The sequence below is a fragment of the Eucalyptus grandis genome, chromosome 8 (assembly GCF_016545825.1).
Source record: "Eucalyptus grandis isolate ANBG69807.140 chromosome 8, ASM1654582v1, whole genome shotgun sequence".
NCBI lineage: Eukaryota > Viridiplantae > Streptophyta > Magnoliopsida > Myrtales > Myrtaceae > Eucalyptus > Eucalyptus grandis.
In genome coordinates, this window is record NC_052619.1 from 20,460,032 (window position 1) to 20,484,035 (window position 24,004).

At 39.1% G+C, this 24,004-nt stretch overlaps 1 pseudogene; it reads right to left on the minus strand.

Annotated features, from left to right (window-relative positions):
- Positions 1–523: 523 nt before the first annotated feature.
- Positions 524–24,004, minus strand: part of LOC104457085 — a 61,143-nt pseudogene continuing 37,662 nt past the window's right edge.

Here is a 24,004-nt window from a genome sequence, read left to right on the forward strand (position 1 = left end):
CAAGTGATAGAATGGACTGCTTTGCAACAAGTTGACATCAAAGTTCTTTTCATTTGAATACACGAGACCTCTATGTGTCTACAAATCAGACCATATTATAAAGTAACATCTCATGCCAACCTTACAATTTAATGAAAGAAGCAAATCACGTCTTAGATACTCAATCGATTACATCAATCTTGCACCTTTAATGACCCCATTTTTGTTATATCGCCTACTTTCTTTTCCCGAATAAGAATACAATCTTCCTCTTCCAACCTCCATCTTGAAACAATGTTCAGGTGACACTTCAAGGTAGATTGACATGTAAATGCATAACAAGCCATAAACGTGCAAGAAGGTTGATTACGACAGTTATTCCTAATTGATCATAAATAAAGATCTTGCAGGGACTGCCATTCAATAAAGTACAAATGATTAGCAAAATGCATATTCTTGTGTCCAAAGGGTGCTTTACATTATCATGGCATAATCTATTTCGCTGCTGAGTATACACAATAAGAAGGAATTTGTTAGTGGGCTTCTACTTTGTTGTCACACTCTTTGCAAGGCTCTTGGTCAAGTCGACATTGTATCCTCTTAGGAACTTGAGATGATACGCTGACAATTAAACCCCAAATGTTAAACAATATCTCATGTCTAACAAATTAATTGAAACCGGCTATTTGAAAGGAAGAACGGGAATGTGAAAATATTCTATAAGCAATGAATAAATAAACAAATAAAAACAGCAAAATTCTGACGTACTCCTATAGAACTAAGGTCGAAAAGATTGAAAAAAAGTCAGTCATTCACAAACAATGATGAAGGATTCCTCAATAATCAAGGATTAGTAATCTAGTTCTATCATCAATTATGGGTTCGAGTCTAAGAGAAGTTTTAGAGAATGTTTGCTATCTTGAAATTTTCTTGTCTTTCCTAAATGATAAAGAGAAAAAAAAAATTAAACCATTTCCTTTTCAATTTGAACCGCCAAGAACCCCCCGTCCTTTGATTTCCATGTAAAGGACACAGCAGTTGTCCACCATGCTTTGGTCGCCGGCTTTCCTGTCATCAAGTGCCCCCTTTTCTGCCCAACTCTTGGGTTTTAATAATGTTGGTATGGCTATTGAAATCGTCAGCATCAGCACGTAGGAGGCTCAATCAATAAAATTGATTTCTTTTGTTTTTATTAAGACTTAAAAACATACTCTCTTTTAGAATTAAACGCCAAATCATAAAACAAACACCGAAAGCATAAAACAAATTAAGGAAACAGAAAGCTAGATGCTCCCATCCAGCTACACCTCATCAACATCAAAGCTTCATCTTCAGCAAGTTATAACACATTCAGTAGAATGGGAAAATAAGATATTGCATCTTGGCAAGCGTAGAAAACTATTGGAAGTACTCTGTACCTGCAAAGGAATATTGACTACGACAGTCCACCACTTGAGGAACTTCAAAGACTCCACGTGCTCCACCAAGAGACACAGCTGCAGCATTCTCCCTCGACCACATGACAATTAGGCGTCCTTTGCGGGCATGGAGTTGCTGAATAACTAATTGTCGCTTGCTGTTAACATTGACACCTTCAGCTTCAGAACAAATAGAGATTTCACCGATGCGAGTAAACCTGTACGACAAAAGCTAACCTGAAGCAAGCATCATGAGTAGCAATCACTACAATAGGAAGACTCTTGTCCACCAGAGCCAGAGAACCATGTTTCATTCACCAGCAAGTATTTCTTCACTGTGCACCAATGCCACTTCCTTTACTTTTAAAGAACCTTCCAAAGCTGTAGCATAATTGTATCCTCTGCGAATTTGCCAAACATGAGAAGTGACCTCTTTGCAATGGGCAGCTTGGCAAGATCTTTCATTTCCTGATTGACCTTCAGCACCTCTCTAATTTTATCTACAAGATATTAACAAGGGATTTAATGTTTCATACAAACAATTTATCAACATGAGTTTAGACAATAAAAAAAAAAAGGCACATCCAACTGAAGTTTAGAAATTGTGAAGATGAGATAGGAAGTGAGACATACTTAAAAGGTCAAAAAGACAATAAAAAATTGTAACAAAGTGTACGTGCCGACAAAATGCTTACCCAAGGCAATTATTGAAAGCTGTCCGCAATGCTCTGTTTGGGCTCAAAACAGGAAATGATCAATGTAGGGATCACAGTTATCGACTCTCGGTTAAGGTGAGAGGGATAGCTCAGAAGATGGAAAGGAACTGCAAGTTGAATTACATGAGGATTCACGTAAATTGTCTAAGAGCGCAAGGAGAAGGCGACGCCAAGCTGAGGTCGAGTTATCAAGCTCAGGGCTCATAGGCTGTGGGATAATAACCCTCAAGTCTAAGGTTAAAAAACAAGTACTAGAATTTTAACGTGACTGTCACTAAACCAATGTAGGAGGAATCTTGTCTTAGAGCTTTCTAGACAATTTATTGAATTGGGACCCTTTTGTGGAGCTGCAGACAAATGGATGTTAAGTGTTGCATCCTACGGAAGATGCTTAGATTTTTGTGAGGTATTTGAATTCTCTCATCTTTCAGAGACATGTAGTTAGAAATTGAATTTTGGTCAGGTGGGAAGTTGTTGAGGTGTGACTGGCACTGAAATGAATCCGTCTATTTATTTATCATGTCATCCGGTGGTGAACAGTCATTGTGTTATTTTGTGATTAATCTTCTGGACATCTCATTTCTTCAAGTCATTTCGCATATAGTAATCATGTTATCCTGGGGATGAATAGTTATTGTGTTATTTTGTGATTAATCTTCTGGATGAAATAATATATTCACTAGTATTTAGTCAATCTTGGTCCTATAGTCCTTTGAGTGATGGTCTGTTTTTCACAGAGAATGTTGAATATGAAGTTTTTCTCAAGAACTTTGTCCCTATTACCTCTTTATCTGACAAGTTTGACATTACTTAATGGAAATAGTTTTCTTGGACAAATTCGTAGCTTAATGAGGACTGCAAGAGCAATTTTCTCTTTCAAAATGTTAACTGTGTGTTACCTGTCATTGTTGAGCTGAATGTTATGTCACCATGTATATCATGTCAAACTGGGTGAAATCCTATAGAGAGAAATGAATTGGCGGGTTTGAAGTCAAGGGAAGAAAATCTGAATTTCTAGTTTTGTACTAGTTGAATATGTGTTTCAATTGTGAGTCATTATTTTTAAGAATTTTGGCGAGGATGATTATTTGATAAGCCATTACTTTTCCTTTCCACTCCATGAAAGGATCATATTTTTATTCGCCTGGTTATAACTAAAGCTTTCACCTTGACCGAGGTAAAATATCAAGCCGAACCCAAGATCCTATTTCACACCCGCTGGTCTCCCACCTACGTTGCCATCTTCTGTCTTCTGTTCTATTGCACATTGGCACATGTTGCTCATCTATCATTGGCCCCCGCTTGTTATGCCCGAGTGTTTAACATCCTCACGATGCTCACTGCTCTGCTCTTGGAGGTTTCTCTTACTTCGTTGTCGTTCCAAGGCTCCTTTCCTCCTTCCCTATTTCTTGTTACCCGTATGGCTTTCCGTGGTGCTCTTGCTTGGTCGTGCTCGAAAACTTTACACGTGGGTTCAACACAAGATTGTAATTTTGTCTCTCCATGTGTCCAGTTCTCGCCGGCTACACGGTGGAAGGCTGCCGCCCACTTTTGCCTCTTAGGGTGCATTTAGTTACATTTTTATTCAAAAATTATTTCAGGGAACAGAATTAGAAAAAACTATTTCTATTCTGAGAAACATTTTTAATAGAATAACACGTTTGGTAAACTTGGTCTTGGAATAGAAAAAAAAACAGAAACACGTTTGGTAAATTTGTATAAATTTTTTTGTTTCTTTTAATTTTTTAATATTTTAAATTTAAATTTAAATTTTATTTTTTCTTCCTTTTGGTCGATCACCAGCCTTGACTATGGCCGGCGATTGACAGACAAGGGCTGGCGGCCTCGCCGGATTTGGGCGAGCTCGAGCTGGCCCAGCCAAGGCGAGGCTAAGCCTTGCCGGGGGCTGGCGACGCTCCAGCGACCAGCCAAAGAAAAAAGAAGAAGAAAAGAAAAAGAAGGAAAAAATAGGAAAGATAATTTGTTTCTTAGAAGTGCTTTGGGAACAAGAAATAAGTTTTTCTTGTTTCTTGTTTCTGTTTCAAATTTGTTCCCTGAAACAAAAACAAGTCCCAGGAACAAAAACGTAAACAAATGCGTTTCTATTATTTTTGTTCTTAAGAACAAAAAAATAAAAATTGTGTTCATGATCAAAAAGAAAGAACACAAACAAACAGCCCCTTACGGTCATGGATGTGCACTTTGTACTGAAATAGGCAATTGGTCCATGTTGACATGGGCGCAAAATGTCCCAACGGGTGCTGGCAACTCGCACATCCTGAAAAAGGAAACACTAGCAGGAAGAAACATATATACAGCGAGTTAGATAACTAATAACAGCGCATTTTGGATCTTATGGCTTTGCTTTTGTTGGTATATATAGTGAAGAGTAGCATTGCATCTTGTAACATGGCTGATTAATAGAATGGACTTAGGTGATACAAAGTCAAAAGTGAGACCACGAACGACTGCTCTGGAGGGGAGTTGACATTGAATTATTTCCATTTGAATCCAAGAGGCCTCGTAATCACCATTCGAAAAAGCGAAATTAGGTCTCAGATAATCGATCGATTCAATCTTGCACTTGTAATGACCCACTTTGTTCCCCCACCTACTCTTTTTTCCGCATGTGGGATACAACCTCTCTCTTCCGACCTACCCCAAACTCCTTTTTACATTCTACGATGCAGCAAAGGATAACTTAAACAAATATATATATATATATATATATATATATATATATATATATATATATATGATAAAGAAAAGAAGTTTACAACTTTGATAGATAACTAAAATGTCGGCAATAAAAAAATTTCATTACCTATAAGATAAAGGCATTAATGAATTAAAATATTGCTTTGAGAGTCGTGGCATCTTGGATGACACTAAGCCTAGTCATTCTTGCTATGTCAATCATGTAACAATGTTCAGGTACCATGATTACGTCTTCAAGAGATTATTGGTAAATGCACAACAAGCTGTGAACGAGCAAAAAGGTGAGTTATGATTAAGACATGAGCATGAAAACAGGGCGTTTGGATCTCGGTCGGTGGTGGATTCTAGGTGTCGCTGGCCTTTACTCAGAAGTCTACGGAGCACGGGATGAGCATTTGGGACAGCTCGAGAAATGTCATAGTTAAAAAAAAAAAAAAAAAAAAAAAAAAAAAAAAAAAGGCTGCTTGGAACTACAAAAATGGTGAGTTGAAACTAGGGGATCTTGTTTAGCCTCGCCACTGGCTGTCAACGGTAGGGAAGAGATTGGTGGTGACATTTCTCCCGAGACTTGGTTGGCGGGCAAACACTAATGATGACTGCATCGTGGTTGAGTTTGTGCGGTGAAGAAGATGAATAGTGATAGGAAAAGTGTTGGGAATAATGGATCCCCGAAAAACCGGATTCGACACTAAATCGAACCCCTAAAACGAATGCGGAAGCGAAGCCTGGGAAAAACACGTATCACCGATCCTAAAGCACACCACGGATTCGAGCGTACCTTATTAGCCACAGATTAGACACCGACGCCGATAGGAGAAAGAGATTTGGCCCTGTTCGATCCGATGACGCCTTGAAGGGAAGAAGAAATGTGCCTTTTGCCTTACCGTTTCTTCTTTTTCTTTTTGAGAGAGAGTGCGCGGGAGAAGGGAAGACGTACGTACGTTGATTTCCAAAAGGTGCGTTCTCCCTTCTCTCTCCTCCCTTTTATATGTCCCCCCATCCACGGGCCGTATTCCCGTGGGCCGGGCTTTTTGGGCCCAACTTGGGCGGACGGGCCTTAAGCCCATCTTATATAAACCATCATCTCTCACTCGCACATGGTGGGCCGAACAGGATTCTCTTTACCTCTCTTCAACATTCATACCGGTGAATAATCCGTGTGACCAGCATACTTTGAGAGCTCGTTGCTATACATCTGTTAGGAATATATAACAGCTCATAATGGACGTCACGCTTTGAGTAGATTTAGTATGCAGTACCCTAGATCGATCGATCACATTTTATATCTCTCTTGATCTCTTTTAAACATGATATATATATTGTATTCACAATTATAATTATCACAAAGACAGTCATAATTGGTCGACCAGTGAATACAAAACTACAATGTGATTTCCCAAAATCGATCTTCCTCTTTCCTTCAAACTCTCAATTTCAGTTCAGCTTGCTTTTCTAGAAATGTCCCATTAGATCGAATTAACTCATGACCATTGGCAACATTCTAAGATAGCAAACACTAAATAGAAACCTTGAGAATAAGTAAAAGTCATGAGAGCACTAAAATTGAGGAACTCTTTTCCTCAAGAGTCTCACACGTCATAAAAGTTGAGATCAAACTTTTTGCCACTCTTATTGGTCGGCTTATGCATACGTAGTATGAAATACGTATTACGGTATTAACTCATTTCCCATGGAGCGTATGTCTACACCTTTCAATACCGTACAGATGATAGTTCAGACATATCCAATGTCTAACTTGAGTTCACGTATCTACTCTTTTACAAAATTCATCAGAACTCACATCTGGCATCTTAGACAGATAAAGTAAAATATGTGGGGTATTTTACTTTCGGACATAATAAGTATTATGTTCTCATCTTAACACTCAGTTAAGGCAACATATGTATTTTAAGCTTGAGCTCTGGATTATCACCTAGATAATAAGCTTAAAAATAGTCTCATCTCTATTTTTCACACAGTAAATAGAGGCGATTACCCGTGTGAGTGGGCTAATCTTTTATCTGTCCGACATACTTTCTCAACTTAAAGTAATGCACTGAGCATTAAGATGCATAAAGATCAAACAAAGATTCATAGGCATTAATGATGAAAAATACAAATTCATCAAATGTGAACGCTTCAGGGAAATTACAATCCAGTATATCAGACTCTACGCAATCCTAGAGATTTCATATGGCCACAAAACACATCTCTAGGTATTGGCTTTGTCATAGGATCTGCTACCATTCTATGCGTAGTATGTACTCTAAGTTCACATTTTTCGTGCAATCATATCATTGACAAAAGTATACTTGGTATCTATATGTTTGGTCTTGCCATGATATTTTGGATCTTTGGTGTACGCTTTTCTTTTTGGCTATTACGGTTAACCAACAATGAATCTGCAGCACTTCAAATAACACCTAAATGATCCAATAATCTCTTAAGCCAAATATCTTCTTTTATTGCTGCTGATAATGTCACGAATTCAGTTTCCATCGTGGACAAGGCTATACACTTTTGTTTCTTACTACTCCAACATATGGTGCCATAATTTGGTAAGAAAACAAATCCAGAGGTAGATTTTCTTTCATTTAAATCTCCTCCCCAATCAACATCAGAATAGCCTTAGAGTTGCAGATCATTTCCTTAATAACTCAACGTATAATCAGCAGTCCCCTTTAGATACCTTAGTATTCTTTTAACGGCTTTCCAACGTGCTTGACCTGAATTGGATTGGTATCTGCTCACCATTCCAACTGCATAACATATGTCAGGTCTTGTACACATCATAGCGTACATCAAGCTCCCAATAGCACTAGCATAAGGAACATATTTCGTTTGTTCATTCTTTTGTGGAGTCCTTGGACACAGTCTATGGCTCAATCCTTCACTTTTTGCAATATGAGTGTCTATGGGTTTACAATCCCATATCCTTCAATTCAAAATTGGAAGACAACCAACTCTTGACAGTCTTAACAAACTCCATATTGCTTCCGGCAATTAGTATATCATCAACATATAATGATATGATCACAAATTGATCATTGGATCTTTTGATATATACACAATGATCCTCATCAATCATCGTAAAATCATATGCCATTATGGCAATATGAAAACGTATATACCATTGTCTTGATGATTTGCTTAAGACCATATATCGACCTCAAAAGTCGACATACTTTTTCTTCTTGGCCTTTCGCTATGAAACCAGCAGGTTGTTCCATATATATTTCTTCCTCTAATTCTCCATTGAGGAAATCAGTCTTTACATCCATTTGATGTAACTCAAGATCCAAACTAGCCACTATTGCCTGAATAATGCGAATCGAGGTAAATCTCACTATAGGAGAAAATGTATCTTTATAATCAATTCATTCCTGTTGATTATACCCCTTCGCCACAAGACGAGCCTTATGCCTTTCTATCGAGCCATCAGCCTTTCGCTTTATTTTGAGAATCCACTTGTTCCCAATAGCTCTGCGTCCTTTTGGAAGATCAACCAGTTCTCAGACCTGGTTTGATTTCATTGACTCCATTTCCTCTTCTATTGCATAAATCCATTTTTCCTTATTAGGGCAATTCAGAGCCTCATTAATATTTCTTGGCTCATCCTCATCTTGTGGAGCAACCATAAAAGTTTCCCCTTCAATGTCAAAACGTCGACGGGGAATACTTTGGCGACTTGTTCGCCGTATGGGAGATTGTACACTTAGCATATCATTCCCCATTATGCTCCCACTCGGATTAGATAATGACGATATCATCTCATCATATGGTTGTAATTGAGAATGAGTTGAATTCAATTCATCACTTCTTATATTACTCCCACTTGGACGAACTCCACTAATATCATTATCTTGATCCAAGGTTTCAAATAAGAAGTCATCTTCCCCTATTTCGCCCCTCCTAGGAAATTCATCCACTAAGGATGTGACATCCTGTAATTCAAATTCAGTTATACTCACACTTTCCTGCTCACCTATGAACACATACCCTTTCGAGTGTTCGGAGTATCTCATTAAAATACTCTTCTTTCCTTTGGGACCCAATTTCCCAAACTTGTGAGAGGACTCATGAGTATAGGCAGCACAACCTCATGGCTTAAGAAAACTTAAGTCCGGTTTCCTACATATCCATAACTCATATGGAGTGGAAATAACTGATTTGGAAGGCACCCGGTTAAGTATATAGGCAGCAGTTAACAACGCATCACTCCAAAAGGTGATAGGTAAGTTAGCTTGCGCCATCATGGACCTAACCATTTCCATTAGGGTTCTGTTTCTTCTCTCTGCAACATCATTTTGTTGAGGAGTATATGGAATAGACAACGGTCTTTCTATTCCTTTTTCATCACATAATTTTCTGAACTCATCAGATAAATATTCTCGACCTCGATCGGATCTAAATACTTTTATTTTCTTGTCTAATTGATTTTCTACCAGGTTCATAAACTTTTTGAAACAACTTATTGCTTCAGATTTATGAGAAATCAAATAGACATATCCGAATCAAGTATAATCATCTATAAAAGTGATGAAATAAACAGCCCCATACCTTCCTTTCACATTCATTGGACCACAGACATCATAATGGATTAAATGCATAGGAAATTCAGCTCTTTTTCCTTTCCCAAATGGTTTCCTTGTCGTTTTCCCTTCTAGGCAATGCTTACATATGGGCAAATCGACTTTTTCAATGTTGCCCAACAAGCCCTCTTTGGCTAGTTTATTCATATGTTGTTGGCTAATATGACCAAGTCTAGCATGCCACACATTCACATCATTATCACATTAAGTAAAAGACGTGAAATAAGGGAATAACATATTGACATCACCACAGTCAACATTCAGTATAATAAAACCATCCAGAAAGTGACCACAACCATAGTAGTTTGTATCTAAACACAAATCTACACCTTTATTATGGAAGTTCAAACCAAAAACAAGCTTAACCAACACCAAAACAGACACTTAAATTTCGACGAATCTCCGGAGCATATAGATCATCATGTAGGAACAAGTTGCGTCCACCACGCATGTTCAATTGGCAAGTGCCAATCCATTTAACTTATTCTCTGGAGTTATTTCCTACATAGATCCACTTAGTTCCAGTTAGTACTCGTCGGAATTCCACGAAGGATCATCTATCCTTTACTACATGGTCTGTCGCTCCTGAATCTATAATCCACAAAGGATTGGATTCAGCCAATAATTCAGAACTTGACACATAAGCAAAGTTCTCAAATGTACAAGAGGTGTGTACCTTCTTTGGCTCACGACAGTCGCGAGCATAGTGACCCTTCTTGTCACAATTGTAACACCTCACCCTTGACATTTGCTTCACTTGAGGACGTTTTCCTCTCTTGTGTTGGTTAACTCTTGATCTTTTGCAATAAGGACTTGATCCTTTGCAATCTCATATATTGAACGAATCAATACGCTTGCGCTTAGAGCTCAAAGCCCTTTATGAGCTAGAACTAGCATTGCAAATATCTATTTTCAGCTCACATGCCGTTAAACGGTCCTCTACCAGCTCAAGGTGGCGCACAACATCCTCAAGATCTTCCATAACATGGTCAAGAGCTTTTAGTGCTTCTTGCTTTTCCAGCACATATTGAATCTTCATATTCAATATTTCACAATTGTTGCCGTTCATATCAGCAATTACGTTCTTAGTTGCTGAAACCATCGATCTGAACACATCAGATATACATGCACGAATAATTAATGCCTATCATTTATGCATTCACTTTGCATAGACCCATTATATCAATGAATAATTTTAAGTAAGGTTTCAGAATCAAAAGGTCACTATGTTTCCAATCATCCTCCAAAAATCCTAACTCAAAATTATTATTAATATAATTTTCTTATGCAAAATAAATTTTATGAAGTTACAAAAACTTCTATTACTACCCACAGCTAACTACCCACAGCAATAAGTAATAACAGAAAGCAACAGATAATATCTAACATCCAATAGAATAACAATGCTTTCACATAATACAACTATACATTACACTAAGCAATATATACAGAGAAAAATATCAACATGGAAAGAGATATTTACACCCTTAAAACATCTCATGTTTAATCTAAGAAATAAATAGGGAATGTCCCTTCTAATCTATCAGTCAAAACATTTGAGAAAACTGAAGGCACATTTGCCAACCATGGAAAAACTTTTGGAGAGCTTTCATGTCGCCACCAAGGCGCATTTACTCTACGCCATGTGGCGCTCAATCTAAGGGTTGAAGTTTTGGCCAACTCAATCCTATAGTACTCTCTTACAAAGCTTCCACTAGCCCCTGTAATCCGGGGACCACGTTGACCTCCCATAGCCGATCTAACACTGATTGCCATTCAAGTGGAAGAGTGTTCATCAAAGCCGGCATCTTCTCAAAATCCGGCATAAGATAACCATTCCAGATGATTTCCTGTATCATCTGATTGACCCTGACAATGTGTGATATTAAATCACGGTCATGCCATCGATAATCAGCTAACTCTTTCATCAGCCTTTTCAGTCTAGCTCTTCCTTCGTCTGTTCTCGGGATTGCGGGTATCCGTGCATAACGCATCATAGTTCCCGCAACAAATGCGAACTAAAATAGATCACTTATAATCCACAATAAACAAAATGGAAAATACATAATTTTTCATGATTCATGCAACAAATGCAGAATAAAAAATGGATTACCTCTAACCCACACAGACATAATTGAAAAAGAAACAAATTCTTTTTCTTTTTTTTTGGGTCAACGGTCAACGGTCGTTGGTCAACGGGATTGCTCGCCCCGATCCGTACCGGCCGATTACTTTCGCGAAAATCAATCAAAAAACATCAAAGGGGTCGGGAAAAACGTGAACTGGGGCTCTGATTCCAATGTTGAGAATAATGGATCCCCGAAAAACCGGATTCGACACTAAATCGAACCCCTAAAACGAATGCGGAAGCGAAGCCCGGGAAAAACACGTATCACCGATCCTAAAGCACACCACGGATTCGAGCGTACCTTGTTAGCCACAGATTAGACACCGACGCCGATAGGAGAAGAGATTTGGCCTGTTCGATCCGATGACGCCTTGAAGGGAAGAGGAAATGTGCCTTTTGCCTTACTTGTTTCTTCTTTTTCTTTTTGAGAGAGAGTGCGCGGGAGAAGTGAAGACGTACGTACGTTGATTTCCAAAAGGTGCGTTCTCCCTTCTCTCTCCTCCCTTTTATATGTCCCCCCATCCACGGGCCATATTCCCGTGGGCCGGGCTTTTTGGGCCCAACTTGGGCGGACGGGCCTTAAGCCCATCTTATTTAAACCATCAGAAAGCAAGCGTGAAAATGAAGAGAAAAAAGAAGAAGAAAAAGCCACAAACGCTATGTGTTTTAAGAAAGTAATAAGAAAAAAACCACATTAATCGACTCCACAAGTATCATGATTGTACTTTTTCGGAGTCCTATGATTGAATTGCATTTTTCAAAAAAATTCTAAAATTTTTAGTGTAGTTATCTCTTATTTTTAAGCATTCCAGAAAGAATCATGATTTCATAAGGCTGTAATTATCCCTTCAACTATACTTTGAAGGACTGTGACTTGTTTATTCGCACCGTATTGACTAAAGCTTTCACCGCTGATTGGAGAGGAAAATGATCATCCATACAACTCCCTTCGTGTTGTTTATATTGTGACTATGACGTAATTGTCATCAAGTCTCTCGGATGATGGCAACTAATCAGATCCACCTCTCAATTGTTCTGTACAAAACTGGAAAAAAGGTCAGGGACGCAGCAGCTAGCTTCTGCAACAAGTCAGCTCTTCAGTATGCCAGCTCTGCTTTTCAACATGCATCAGAGAGGTAGCCAGTAAAGAAACGGACCAAAGTAACGGTTTTGTCAAGAAATGGCTTCCGTTCTATTGCGCTTTTGTTTTCGTTCTATCTAATAGAGGTTAAGTGACATGATTAAAAGGACTGACATGCTTTCGAAGCCTAAGCAAGTTAGTAATATAGGTGCGGGTGTCCATTGTTCAGTAGAAGGTGACCATATAAGAAGTGCATCCGTTCTAGAAGATGGACATACTGTGAATGGGATTGCTCAAGTACGCATTTTGCATGTGACCTTGGTGACAAACCAAAGCCTATCACTGGGGACAGGTGAATAATAGCAGTGGCCCAAAGAACAAGCCAGGGAAGAGAGATCATCCCCCTCTTCCACCTCCATCCATGTCCCAGCTTTGTGGAACATTCTCTCAACTTGAAAAACGATTTTTATCGCCTCTAACCGGGAGGGCTTTACTAAAGCCCATCAGAAACCTGGGGTGACCATAAACAATATTTCATGATTAACCAACGTTGAGACAGGGAGGAGAGGCAAAGGACAGATTTTCGAGCCTGCAAGCAGCAAGTAACAATGGCTGAAATGCCATCGCGCACTGAATCCAGGAATTGAGGTGGGCCCTTGTAGATTCAGATCTGCTGGCGTTAGCCTCGACCAATGATATCTGTCCAAGGCCGACTGGTAAATTTCATAACGCCCGTCCTATTCCATTTTTATTTGGGCGAACGGGGAGGGGGTTCTGAGACCAGCTTCCGAGCTGCCCAGCCAAAACTTTCGTTCTCTCTCCGGAGGTACTTCTTTTTGTAATTCTTGTATATTAATCAATGTCGGCTTGGAATCTTGCATTTTGGAGGCACTGAACTCTTTTGGCTCATTGGAGGGTCTGCTTCGTTTTCTCCATAGAGAAATAAATACGTGGCGACCATCCAGCGCTCTATAAAGTAGAAAAGCTAGACAACTTTTGTTTGTCCTCCAATGTGTGAAGCAGAAGATGAATGTAAGAGTTTCGTGGACATGGGAAGAAATTCATAGTATGCTATCTTATGTGTGATGTACACACCCCCGATGCAGTCGCTGCACGACGACAGTTTGACTATAATGCCACCCTCCTTCGGTCTAGGCCTTATCAAACTGCTGCAGAGTAGCGAAACAAATATAGAATAGATCGACACTCTACTAGCTATGTAGCACCGACATGGACACGCGACACGCGACACGACACAACACGCTGACACGTCATTTCTTAAAAATAAAGAGTTCCGACACGTTATATATTAAATATATTTATTATATAAATACATAAATAAATAATAATAAAAATAGCCTAGAATTAATTTACACGAAAAATATTAAATAATATCATTCATTATTTTAATTTGTTACAATAATACATAAAACTTAGAGAAAAAAAACATTATTTAAAGAAAAATGCTGAAATGATATTTTTATTTTTTATTTATCATATATAGCATTTTTTATTACTTCTTTCATAGTAAAAGTTTTAAAAAAACTAAAACAATTCTAAAAAAAAATAAAAATAAAATTGACCCCGTGCATGTATATTTATAGCATTTTTTTATTACTTCTTTATTACTTCTTTTTTGTATATTTATATTTTGACCCCTCAAGTATTATAAATTTTTAAAATTGACCCCGTGCGTGTTGGAATCGCGTGTCGGAGCATGTCGGAGAGACTTGACCACGTGTTGGATCTTTCGACACTCGTTGACTGCGTGTCGGAACGTGTCAAATACGTGTCGGAGTGTCGGGCACGACACGAAGGCTCCCGGAGAGTGTCGGTGCTACATAGTCTACTAGTGCAGTGTTCAATTGCTTCATTATAAAAAGCATGATTTGCCCCCACTCTAATGCATTAGTATTTTCCCTGTTCTAGTAACCCATCTTTTTATCTGATTACCTTGATAATCATCTTGTACATAGGCTAAAGGATCATCTGGAAACTTATTCCAGTTTCCAAGGCCGCTCGGCAGTAGTCCACAGAAATGTCCGAGGTTTCCCTGCCTCCACTTCTCACTGTTGGAGAAATCTTTCCAGAATATTTTGAAGATGACAAAACATTTCTATCAGTCTAAGTCTGGATATCGATAGTTAAAGTCTCAAGACTTTGTAATCTCAAGACTCAAGACTCAAGACTCAAACTTATTCTCACTGACAGTCTTTTTTAATCCAGTGTTGAAGGAAATCCAAAGCCAAGGTTTATGGTTGAGGATTTGATCCTATCCTCTGGAATAGATTCTTCGGTTGGATAATCATTTCGGATTCTTTGACTCTTATCTAAGATCGATTGAAGATCCGATGGTCGACGAAATAATCTTGGATTATTCTATTCTTGAAACCGAGATCCCGATTGTATGGGCGAACAGGATTGATGGGCTATCATCGATTCCTTAAATAGCTCGGATGATCTTCTTGATTGATTCCGTCCAACGGGTAGATTGGAGGAATTCCTTTAGTAAGTGCCAACGGCTATGATGGCATGAAGGAGTATAAAGGAAGACGTTCTAGTTGTTTTAAGTGTGTGATCGATAGAAAAATTCCAGTCGAAGATCCTTGATTGTTAGTTGAGACGAGCGAAATTGTATACGAGAGAGTGTTTATACTTGGTGACGCCTTAAGTGAGTGTGGTAGATCATCTACACCTAGAAATCAAGGAAGATCAACACTGTAACAACTCTTTGATCATAGTGGAATCCAGCCAATCGGGTCATCGGTGCGAAAGAGTGGACGTAGGCTTGAATCAAGCCGAACCACTATAAACCGAGTGTTCAATTCTCTCTTTCCCTTACTCAGTCTTGCGATTGAATTTTTAACTGTTGCAAATTCTCTAATTGTTTAAATATCGTGCAAGCTTCGAAATTTTTTGTATACCTATTCACCCCCCTCTAGGTACTCGTACTAGCTATCTCAATTGGTATCGAGCCCGTGTTCTTACTTTGTTTGAAGTGTTTTACTTGAGTAAAAGATCCATGGCTAGTATGCTAGCACCGGGGCTGATGGAGGGGCAAAGCAATACCAGACCTCCCTACTTCGATGGAAAGGATTACAACATCTGGAAGAACAAGATGAAAGCTTTCCTACGATCAAAGGATCCTCTGGAATGGGACGTAGTGGAAAAAGGAATCACTCCTGCTGCTGCATCAATCACTGAAAGAGGAAAAGAAACCGTTGAAACCAGCGGAATGTCTCAAGAAGAAATAAACAAGAGACAAGCACTCGATGCTAAAGCAATTTATTCTTTATATTGTGCTTTGTCACCAACTGAATATAACAGAATATCTTCTTGTGTCACAGCAAAAGAAGTCCGGGACAAAGTTACATATCACTTATGAAGGGACAGGTCGAGTGAAGGAGACCCGAATTAACATTCTTCTTGGTCAATATGAATCCTTCAAAATGAAACCAGGAGAATCTATAATGACATGTTTAGTCGTTTTGGATATTGTCAATGGTCTTGAGAACCAAGGACAAAAATTTCTGATCCCATGAAGGTGAACAAGCTTCTACGTGGACTCTCCAAGGATTGGAATCATATAAAGACTTCAATAAGAGAGACGCAAAGAATCATGCCATTATCTCGTAGACGGGCGATTGGAACTCTTCATCTTACGAAGTGGAACGAATTAATGAAGACGAAGATCCAAGAGGTAAGAAATCTATTGCACTAAAATCAAATGATGATTCTGATGATGCAAATTCTGAAGATGATATGGATGATGAGGAGCTCGCCCTCATGATAAGAAGATTCAGAAAACTGAATAGAAAAGGCAGAAGGTTCATCCCAAAGAAACAAAGTTTTCGAGACAGTAGACCAAGTCTGGTGATGATGAGGAACCAAACAAAGATGTAGTTTGTTTCAATGTAAAAAGAAGGGACACATCGGACCCAAATTTGTCCTCTTCTGAAAAAGAAAAGAGGAAAAGCTGAGAAATTTCGAAAAGCTCTTAAAGCCGAAACCTGGAGCGATCTGAGTGTGAAGAGAGTGATGAGGAATATGCCAACTGTGTCTAATGGCGCAATCGAGACTTAGACTGGATCGGACTCGACAGTGAATTTGAGTCTTTGTCAAAAGAAGGTAAAGTGGTATCTTGACAGCGGATGCTCAAGACACATGACAAGAGACTCAAAATGTTTCATAAAGCTTATTAAAGTAAATGGTGGAAAAGTTTCATTCGGAGGAAATAGCAAAGGAAGTATTGTGGGATTCGGAACTGCGAAAATTGGAAATCTCACAATAAGCAATGTCTCTCTAGTGGAAGGACTCAACTACAATCTACTCAGCATTAGCCAATTGTGTGATGCTCAAGGTTACAAGATCTTCTTTCAAGAAGGCATATGTTCTGGAATTAGCAAAGATTCGACTCGAGTCTTTCATGGGTCGAAGGCATGGAAATATCTACCTCCTTGATGTAAAGCCAAATGAAGAACAATGCTTAATCTCAATTCAAGATGAAGCAATTCTATGGCACAGAAAACTTGGCCATATCAACAAGAAGCAATTAGCCAAAATCTCTTCAAAGCAGCTTGTTCGAGGTCTACCTAAACCGCCATACCAAAAGTCGACTTATGCACTCCATGCATTAAGGGAAACGGTAAGAAATTCATTTAAGCAAATAAATCATGTATCTACTAATCATGTAATGCGTTTGCTTCATATGGATCTCTTTGGACCAACAAGAACCCCGAGCATTGGAGGTAAGAAATATTGTCTAGTAATTGTAGATGATTACTCGTTTTACAGGTATATTTTCTTGCAAATAAATCAGAAACCTTTTCGTACTTTGAAAAGTTTGCTAAAAAGGTTCAAAATGAAAAGGATGTGCTATTTCTAGTATAAGAACAGATCATGGAAGTGAATTTGAAAATCAAGATTTTACGAGATTCTGATAAATCTGTGTTAATCACATGTTTTCCTCTTCGTATACTCGAGCAAAATGGAGTTGTGGAAAGAAAGAATAGATCTCTTCAAGAAATGGCTAGAACACTTTTAATTGAAAGTAAAATTTCTTCACGATTTTGGGCTGAAAATTTGTTTCAACTGCTTGCTATATTATAAATAGAGTCTTTCTAAGACCTATTCTTGATAAAACCCCTTATGAATTGTTCAAAGGTAAGAAGCCTATTGTTTCATACTTTCATGTGTTCGGTTGCAAATGCTTTATTTTGAAAAATGCAAATGATCGAGTTGGTAAGTTTGAAGAAAGATCGATGAAGGCATCTTCCTTGGATATTCTACATCAAGCAAAGCCTACGAGTCTACAACAAAAAAGCCGATCTGGAAGAATCAATGAATGTCAAATTCCAAGACTCGGTGCAAGATGAATCCGGCCGGACTCGGTGAAGAGATCGAATCCGCTCTAGATCTTCAAATGTCTACATCTCAAGAAGCATCTCGGATTCTGGGAAGTCCATCATCAAGACGCTCATGGAGAATCAAATAAAGAAAGAGATCATCAACACAGGTAACTGGAAGCACAAATCCAGTCATTCCAAAGATCTTATTATTGGCGAACTTAATGAAGGAATCCGCACTGCATCAAAAAGGCATGAAGAATCTAGTCTTTGTGGCTCTCATCTCTGAAATTGAACCAAAAAGCATAGAAGAAGCCTTATCGATGAAAGCTGGATCGAAGCTATGCAAGAAGAGCTCGAGACAGTTCAACATCAATGATGTCCGGGAATTGACATCTAAACCAAAAGGTAAAACCATTATTGGAACCAAATGGGTATTCAGGAACAAAATGAACGAAAAGGAAAAGTTGTACGAAACAAAGCAAGACTCGTGGCCAAAGGATATACGCAAGAAGAAGGAATAAACTATGACGAGACTTACGCACCCGTTGCAAGGTTAGAAGCTATTCGTCTATTACTTGCGTTTGCTTGTTACAAAAATTTCAGGTTATTCCAAATGGACGTCAAAAGTGCTTTCCTAAATGGATTTATCCATGAGGAAGTTTATGTGGAACAACCGCCTGGATTTGAAGACCCAAAGAAGCCGGACTCGGTCTTGGTGAAAAAAAGGCTCTGTATGGTCTAAAGCAAGCACCTCGAGCTTGGTACGACGGACTAAGTAAGTTTTATTACAAAATGGTTTTGTCAAAGGTAAAGTAGATACTACTTTGTTTATCAAAAAGGAAAACAAAAACTTTTTACTTGTTCAAATATATGTTGATGACATTATTTTTGGATCCTCTAATGAAAGTCTTTGCAAGAAATTTTCTAAGTCTATGCGGGATGAATTTGAAATGAGTATGATGGGAGAGTTAACATTCTTTCTTGGACTCCAAGTGAAACAAATGAAGGAAGGAACTTTCATCCATCAAGAAAAATATGCGAATGATCTTGTCAAAAAGGTTTGGATTGGAAAAGTGCAAAAGATCGACATACCAATGTCATGTTCTCGAAGATAGACAAGGATGAAGAAGGGAAGAAAGTAGACCAAAAGCTGTACAGGGAGCATGATCGGTTCACTTCTTTATCTTACTTGCTTCTAGACCTGATATTTTGTTTAGTGTTTGTATCTCGTGTTAGGTTTCAATCAGATCCTAGAGAATCACATCTCATTGCCGTGAAACGAATTATCAAATACGTTGCTTCATCTTCAAGCATCGGTCTTTGGTATCCAAAGAAGGGAGACTTTAATCTTCTAGGATACTCGGATGCGAGATCTGGCCGGTTGCGGAGTCGATAGAAAGAGCACTTCGGAACTTGTCAACTACTTGGAAACGAACGGTGTCTTGGTTTTCGAGGAAGCAAAGCACGTAGCTCTTTCAACGACAGAAGCAGAGTATGTAGCTCTTGGAAGCTGCTGTTCGCAAATTCTATGGATAAAACAACAGCTACAAGACTTTGGCATTGAAGACTCATGCACAGAAATCAGATGTGACAACACCAGCGCTATCAATCTCACCAAAAATCCAATCCTTCACTCAAGAGCAAAGCATATTGAGATTCGTCATCACTTTATTAGAGATCACATTCAAAATGGAGAAATCTCGATTCAATTTGTTGATTCAAAAAGTCAACTAGCGGACATATTCACAAAGCCTTTGGAGAAGAATCAGTTCGACTTTATCCGCTCGAGACTCAACATTTTGAAGCTTGAAGAAGTTAAAGTCTAGAGACTCACCAACTCTAAGACTCGATCTCTTAGACTCTAAATCCACGAGACTCAATCATTCATGGCTATAGACGTAAGTTGTATTTCATCTAAAAGGTACTAATTGTCATTTAGTTATATTAACTCAAAAGGTACGATCTTTTGTTTAATAATTTTGTGATTATCGATTTTGAAAAGAAGTAATCGTTCACTTTCCTTGCACCGATTGAACTTCCTTTTCAAAAAACTGAGTTATATATATACAGTTTTTCTTTTCCCCAATCTTCAAAACCCTAAAAAGCACTCTCCTCTCGTCTTTTGTTTCTACTCTTTGTTCATCGTCGAGAAAGTGGTCATTTTCTTGGGAAAGCAAGTGAAGGAATCCTCCAATAGACAAAGAAAGATGTCGTCTTCGAGGAAATCATCTAGAATCGCAAACAGGGGGCCACAAAGAATGAAGAAGGGACCGACTCATTTCGATCTCACTGAGGAAGAAGACTTACCTAGTCAGCGACAAAGTCCGATTCGCTCTCCTCCACGTCATTCAGCATCTCCTGCCCCACAAAGTGCAAGTCATAATGGAAGAAGAGATAATCGAGGATGTCGACCCGGTAAGAGTTCAAAAGCCCTCCTTTTTGTATAAACTTTATTGTGCATTGAAAAGCACAGTACTCCATTGAACTACATAGATGACTTTCTTAAGGACAAAAATTATGGGAATGAGTATCTTTTACTGAAGAAAATGGAGGAATGGGGAATTGCCCCGAAAGGAAAAGCGAGAGGAAGCACTCGCGAACATTCCAAGAGATCCTCGTATGCCCGAGACAAAATCTGATTGACGGGAATGATGATGACAAAATGTTCCTTGAATTTAAACCTAGAATGGGTGTGGCGGCAAGGTGAAAGGAAATCGGATGAATTTTTTTAAATCCAAGGATCAGGAAAAAGTGTATTACGATCATTGAAAAGAGGGTAATCAACCTAGAAGTGTCGATTTTGACTTCTGGATTCCATCAACTTGAACCTAAGAGAGAAGTTGAATTTGCTTCAACTTGAGACTTTCGCTCGACTCTACGGACGGGTATGATCATCCGATTTGCTTATTTCTATTCAAATCTTAGCTTTTTGGATGCGAATAGAATTTCATTCAGTGTTCGAGACAAAGTCTATGTGGTAGATGTGAATATGTTGGCGGACATAGTTGGAGTTGAACGGGGACGCTATCTCCCAATCAAAGTCTCACCTGCTCGAACTACTCTGGATCTTGTCAAAGATAGGGATGTAGATAAGAAAATTATCTATTCCAGGATGAATGCCATCAACATTGTGCTACACAAGATTGTGATCAATTGTCTCAGACCTAAGTCTACTTCAAAGACTTCGTGTCTCTTTCCTCAAGCAAAATTGATGTATGCGATCAACTCAGGACGGAAGTTTTCTCTCGCACACTATTCTTTTCCATATGTACGAAAGCGGTGTCAAAAGACAAAGGACAATTGCCTTATCACAGTGCAGTGACCAAGATCTTCGACATCGAATATTGAACTGCCACATACTTTTTGTGTTCGAACGTGTGATAAGATGGTGGTAGGGTTGAAAATGTTAATGAAGATGCGTCTGCAAGAACTCTCTAAGGCAATGGAGAAATTCAAAGTGAAATCTCCCGTCGATGTCTGCTTCAAAGGGAAAGGAAAGAAGGCCATTGGTGCTTCATCGAAAAAGAGGAAAAGAACTCTTATCCTGGAGGATGAGGATGAGGATGAAGATGATGAAGATCCCACTATTCCAGCACTGACAAGAACAAGACGTTCTGTGTCTTATTCGACAGAACTTCAGCAGAGCAGAGAAGAAGAAGAACACAGAGAGAAGGAGAAAGAAGTTGAGGAAGAAGGAGAAGAAGAAAAAGAACAATCTGTGATAAATGCACGGAGAGAAGAAAACAAGAGCATGACCATCACTCTTCCCCTTTCGATGTCCTAGAGACGGGGGAGTTAGCGAGCAAGAGAGGTCTCCACCTCATGCTTGCTGAAGATCCAAGAAAATCTCCAGAAGACCCGGAAGTTCAGGTCTCTCAATTGCTGAAGAAGATGATACGACGATTCCAAATGCCGGACCGTTCGGAAGCGCCATCGTGCGCACACACCATCGAGAAAGCCAATGCCGGTACACGGACGGATGATTACGTAGATCTTCGTAGTATCATGAATATTCTTACGGAAATGCGTAACCAAATATATATTCTGACTTGTGAAATCCAAGCTTTGAAGCATCTTTGGACAAGCATCTTCGAGTCTCTCGGAAGATAAATACAAAGACCTCGCTCTGCAACTTCAAGCCAATGCCAAGAGAGAAGAGGTAGCTCATCTGCGAGAAGATCTCGAAGAAGCTCGAAGGAGTAGTCCAGTCCATTGGGGATTTCCAGATCGTGCGCATTCCCAAGCGGACATGACTCCTTTCTCACCCTCTTTTTAATGATGACAAAAAGGGGAGAACCAATTTGAACAAACATTATTTTAAAACTTTATTTGACTTTTGTGTTTATGTTTATTTTTAGTATGACTTGAGAACTTGAACTTGAGTGTTAGACTGAATTGGTTGTGGATTTTGATGCTTGACTTGGTTGCATTTATATCAAGTATTGTTACATGGTATTACTCATGAAAGACTAACCAATTTGCTGTGGATGCGGAGTCTGGTTGTTTATTAATCTTTATGAGTTAGCCATATTGCTTGAGAAATGTTTTGCGGGACAAAGTTGTTCAAATCTTCAAGAAAGTTTTGTCACCATCAAAAGGGGGAGATTGTTGGAGAAATCTTTCCCGAATATTTTGAAGATGACAAAACATTTCTATCGTCTAAGTCCGGATATCGATAGTTAAAGTCTCAAGACTTTATAGTCTCAAGACTTTGTAATCTCAAGACTCAAGACTCAAGACTCAAACTTATTCTCACCGACGGTCTTTTTTAATCCGGTGTTGAAGGAAATCCAAAGCCAAGGTTTATGGTTGAGGATTTGATCCTATCCTCGGAATAGATTCTTCGGTTGGATAATCATTTGGATTCTTTGACTCTTATCTAAGATCGATTGAAGATCCGATGGTCGACGAAATAATCTTGGATTATTCTATTCTTGGAAACCGAGATCCCGATTGTATGGGCGAACGGGATTGATGGGCTATCATCAATTCCTTAAATAGCTCGGATGATCTTCTTGATTGATTCCGTCCAACGGGTAGATTGGAGGAATTCCTTTAGTAAGTGCCAACGGCTATGATGGCATGAAGGAGTATAAAAGGAAGACGTTCTAGTTGTTTTAAGTGTGTGATCGATAGAAAAATTCCAGTCGAAGATCCTTGATTGTTAGTTGAGACGAGCGAAATTGTATACGAGAGTGTTTATACTTGGTGACGCCTTGAGTGAGTGTGGTAGATCATCTACACCTAGAAATCAAGGAAGATCAACACTTTGTAACAACTCTTTGATCATAGTGGAATCCAGCCAATCGGCTGTCAGTGCAGAAGAGTGGACGTAGGCTTGAATCAAGCCGAACCACTATAAACCGAGTGTTCAATTCTCTCTTTCCCTTACTCAGTCTTGCGATTGAATTTTTAACTTTGCAAATTCTCTAATTGTTTAAATATCGTGCAAGCTTCGAGAAATTTTTTGTATACCTATTCACCCCCCCTCTAGGTACTCGTACTAGCTATCTCACTCACCACGCGGTTCTCACCTTTATTGTTCCCGTGCTGCTCAACTTCATTGAGGTGAAATATCGAGGGAAACCAAAGTCCCTTTTGACACCCACTCTTTTACCACCTCTGTTGCCATCTTCTATCTTCTGTTCTATAGCTCATTGGCACTTGTTGCTCATCCATCATTCGCTCCCTCTTGTTGTGCCCGACCATTTCACATCCTCATGATGCTCGCTGCTTTGCTCTCGGTGGCTTCCCTTGCAACATTGTTGTTCCAAGGCCCCTTTCATTCTTTCCCTTATTTGTTCTAATCAGTATTGCTTTCCATTGTCCTCTTGCATGGTCTTGCTAGAAAACTTTACGTGTGGGTTCAAAACAAGATTGTCTGTCCAAGTGTCCCGTTCTCGCTGGCTACATGGTGGAAGAGCACTGCCACTTTTGCCTTGTACAGTCATGGATATGCGCTTTGTGCCAAAAGTGGCAATTGGTCCGTGTTGACAGAGCTGCAAATATCCCACGGGTGCCCAC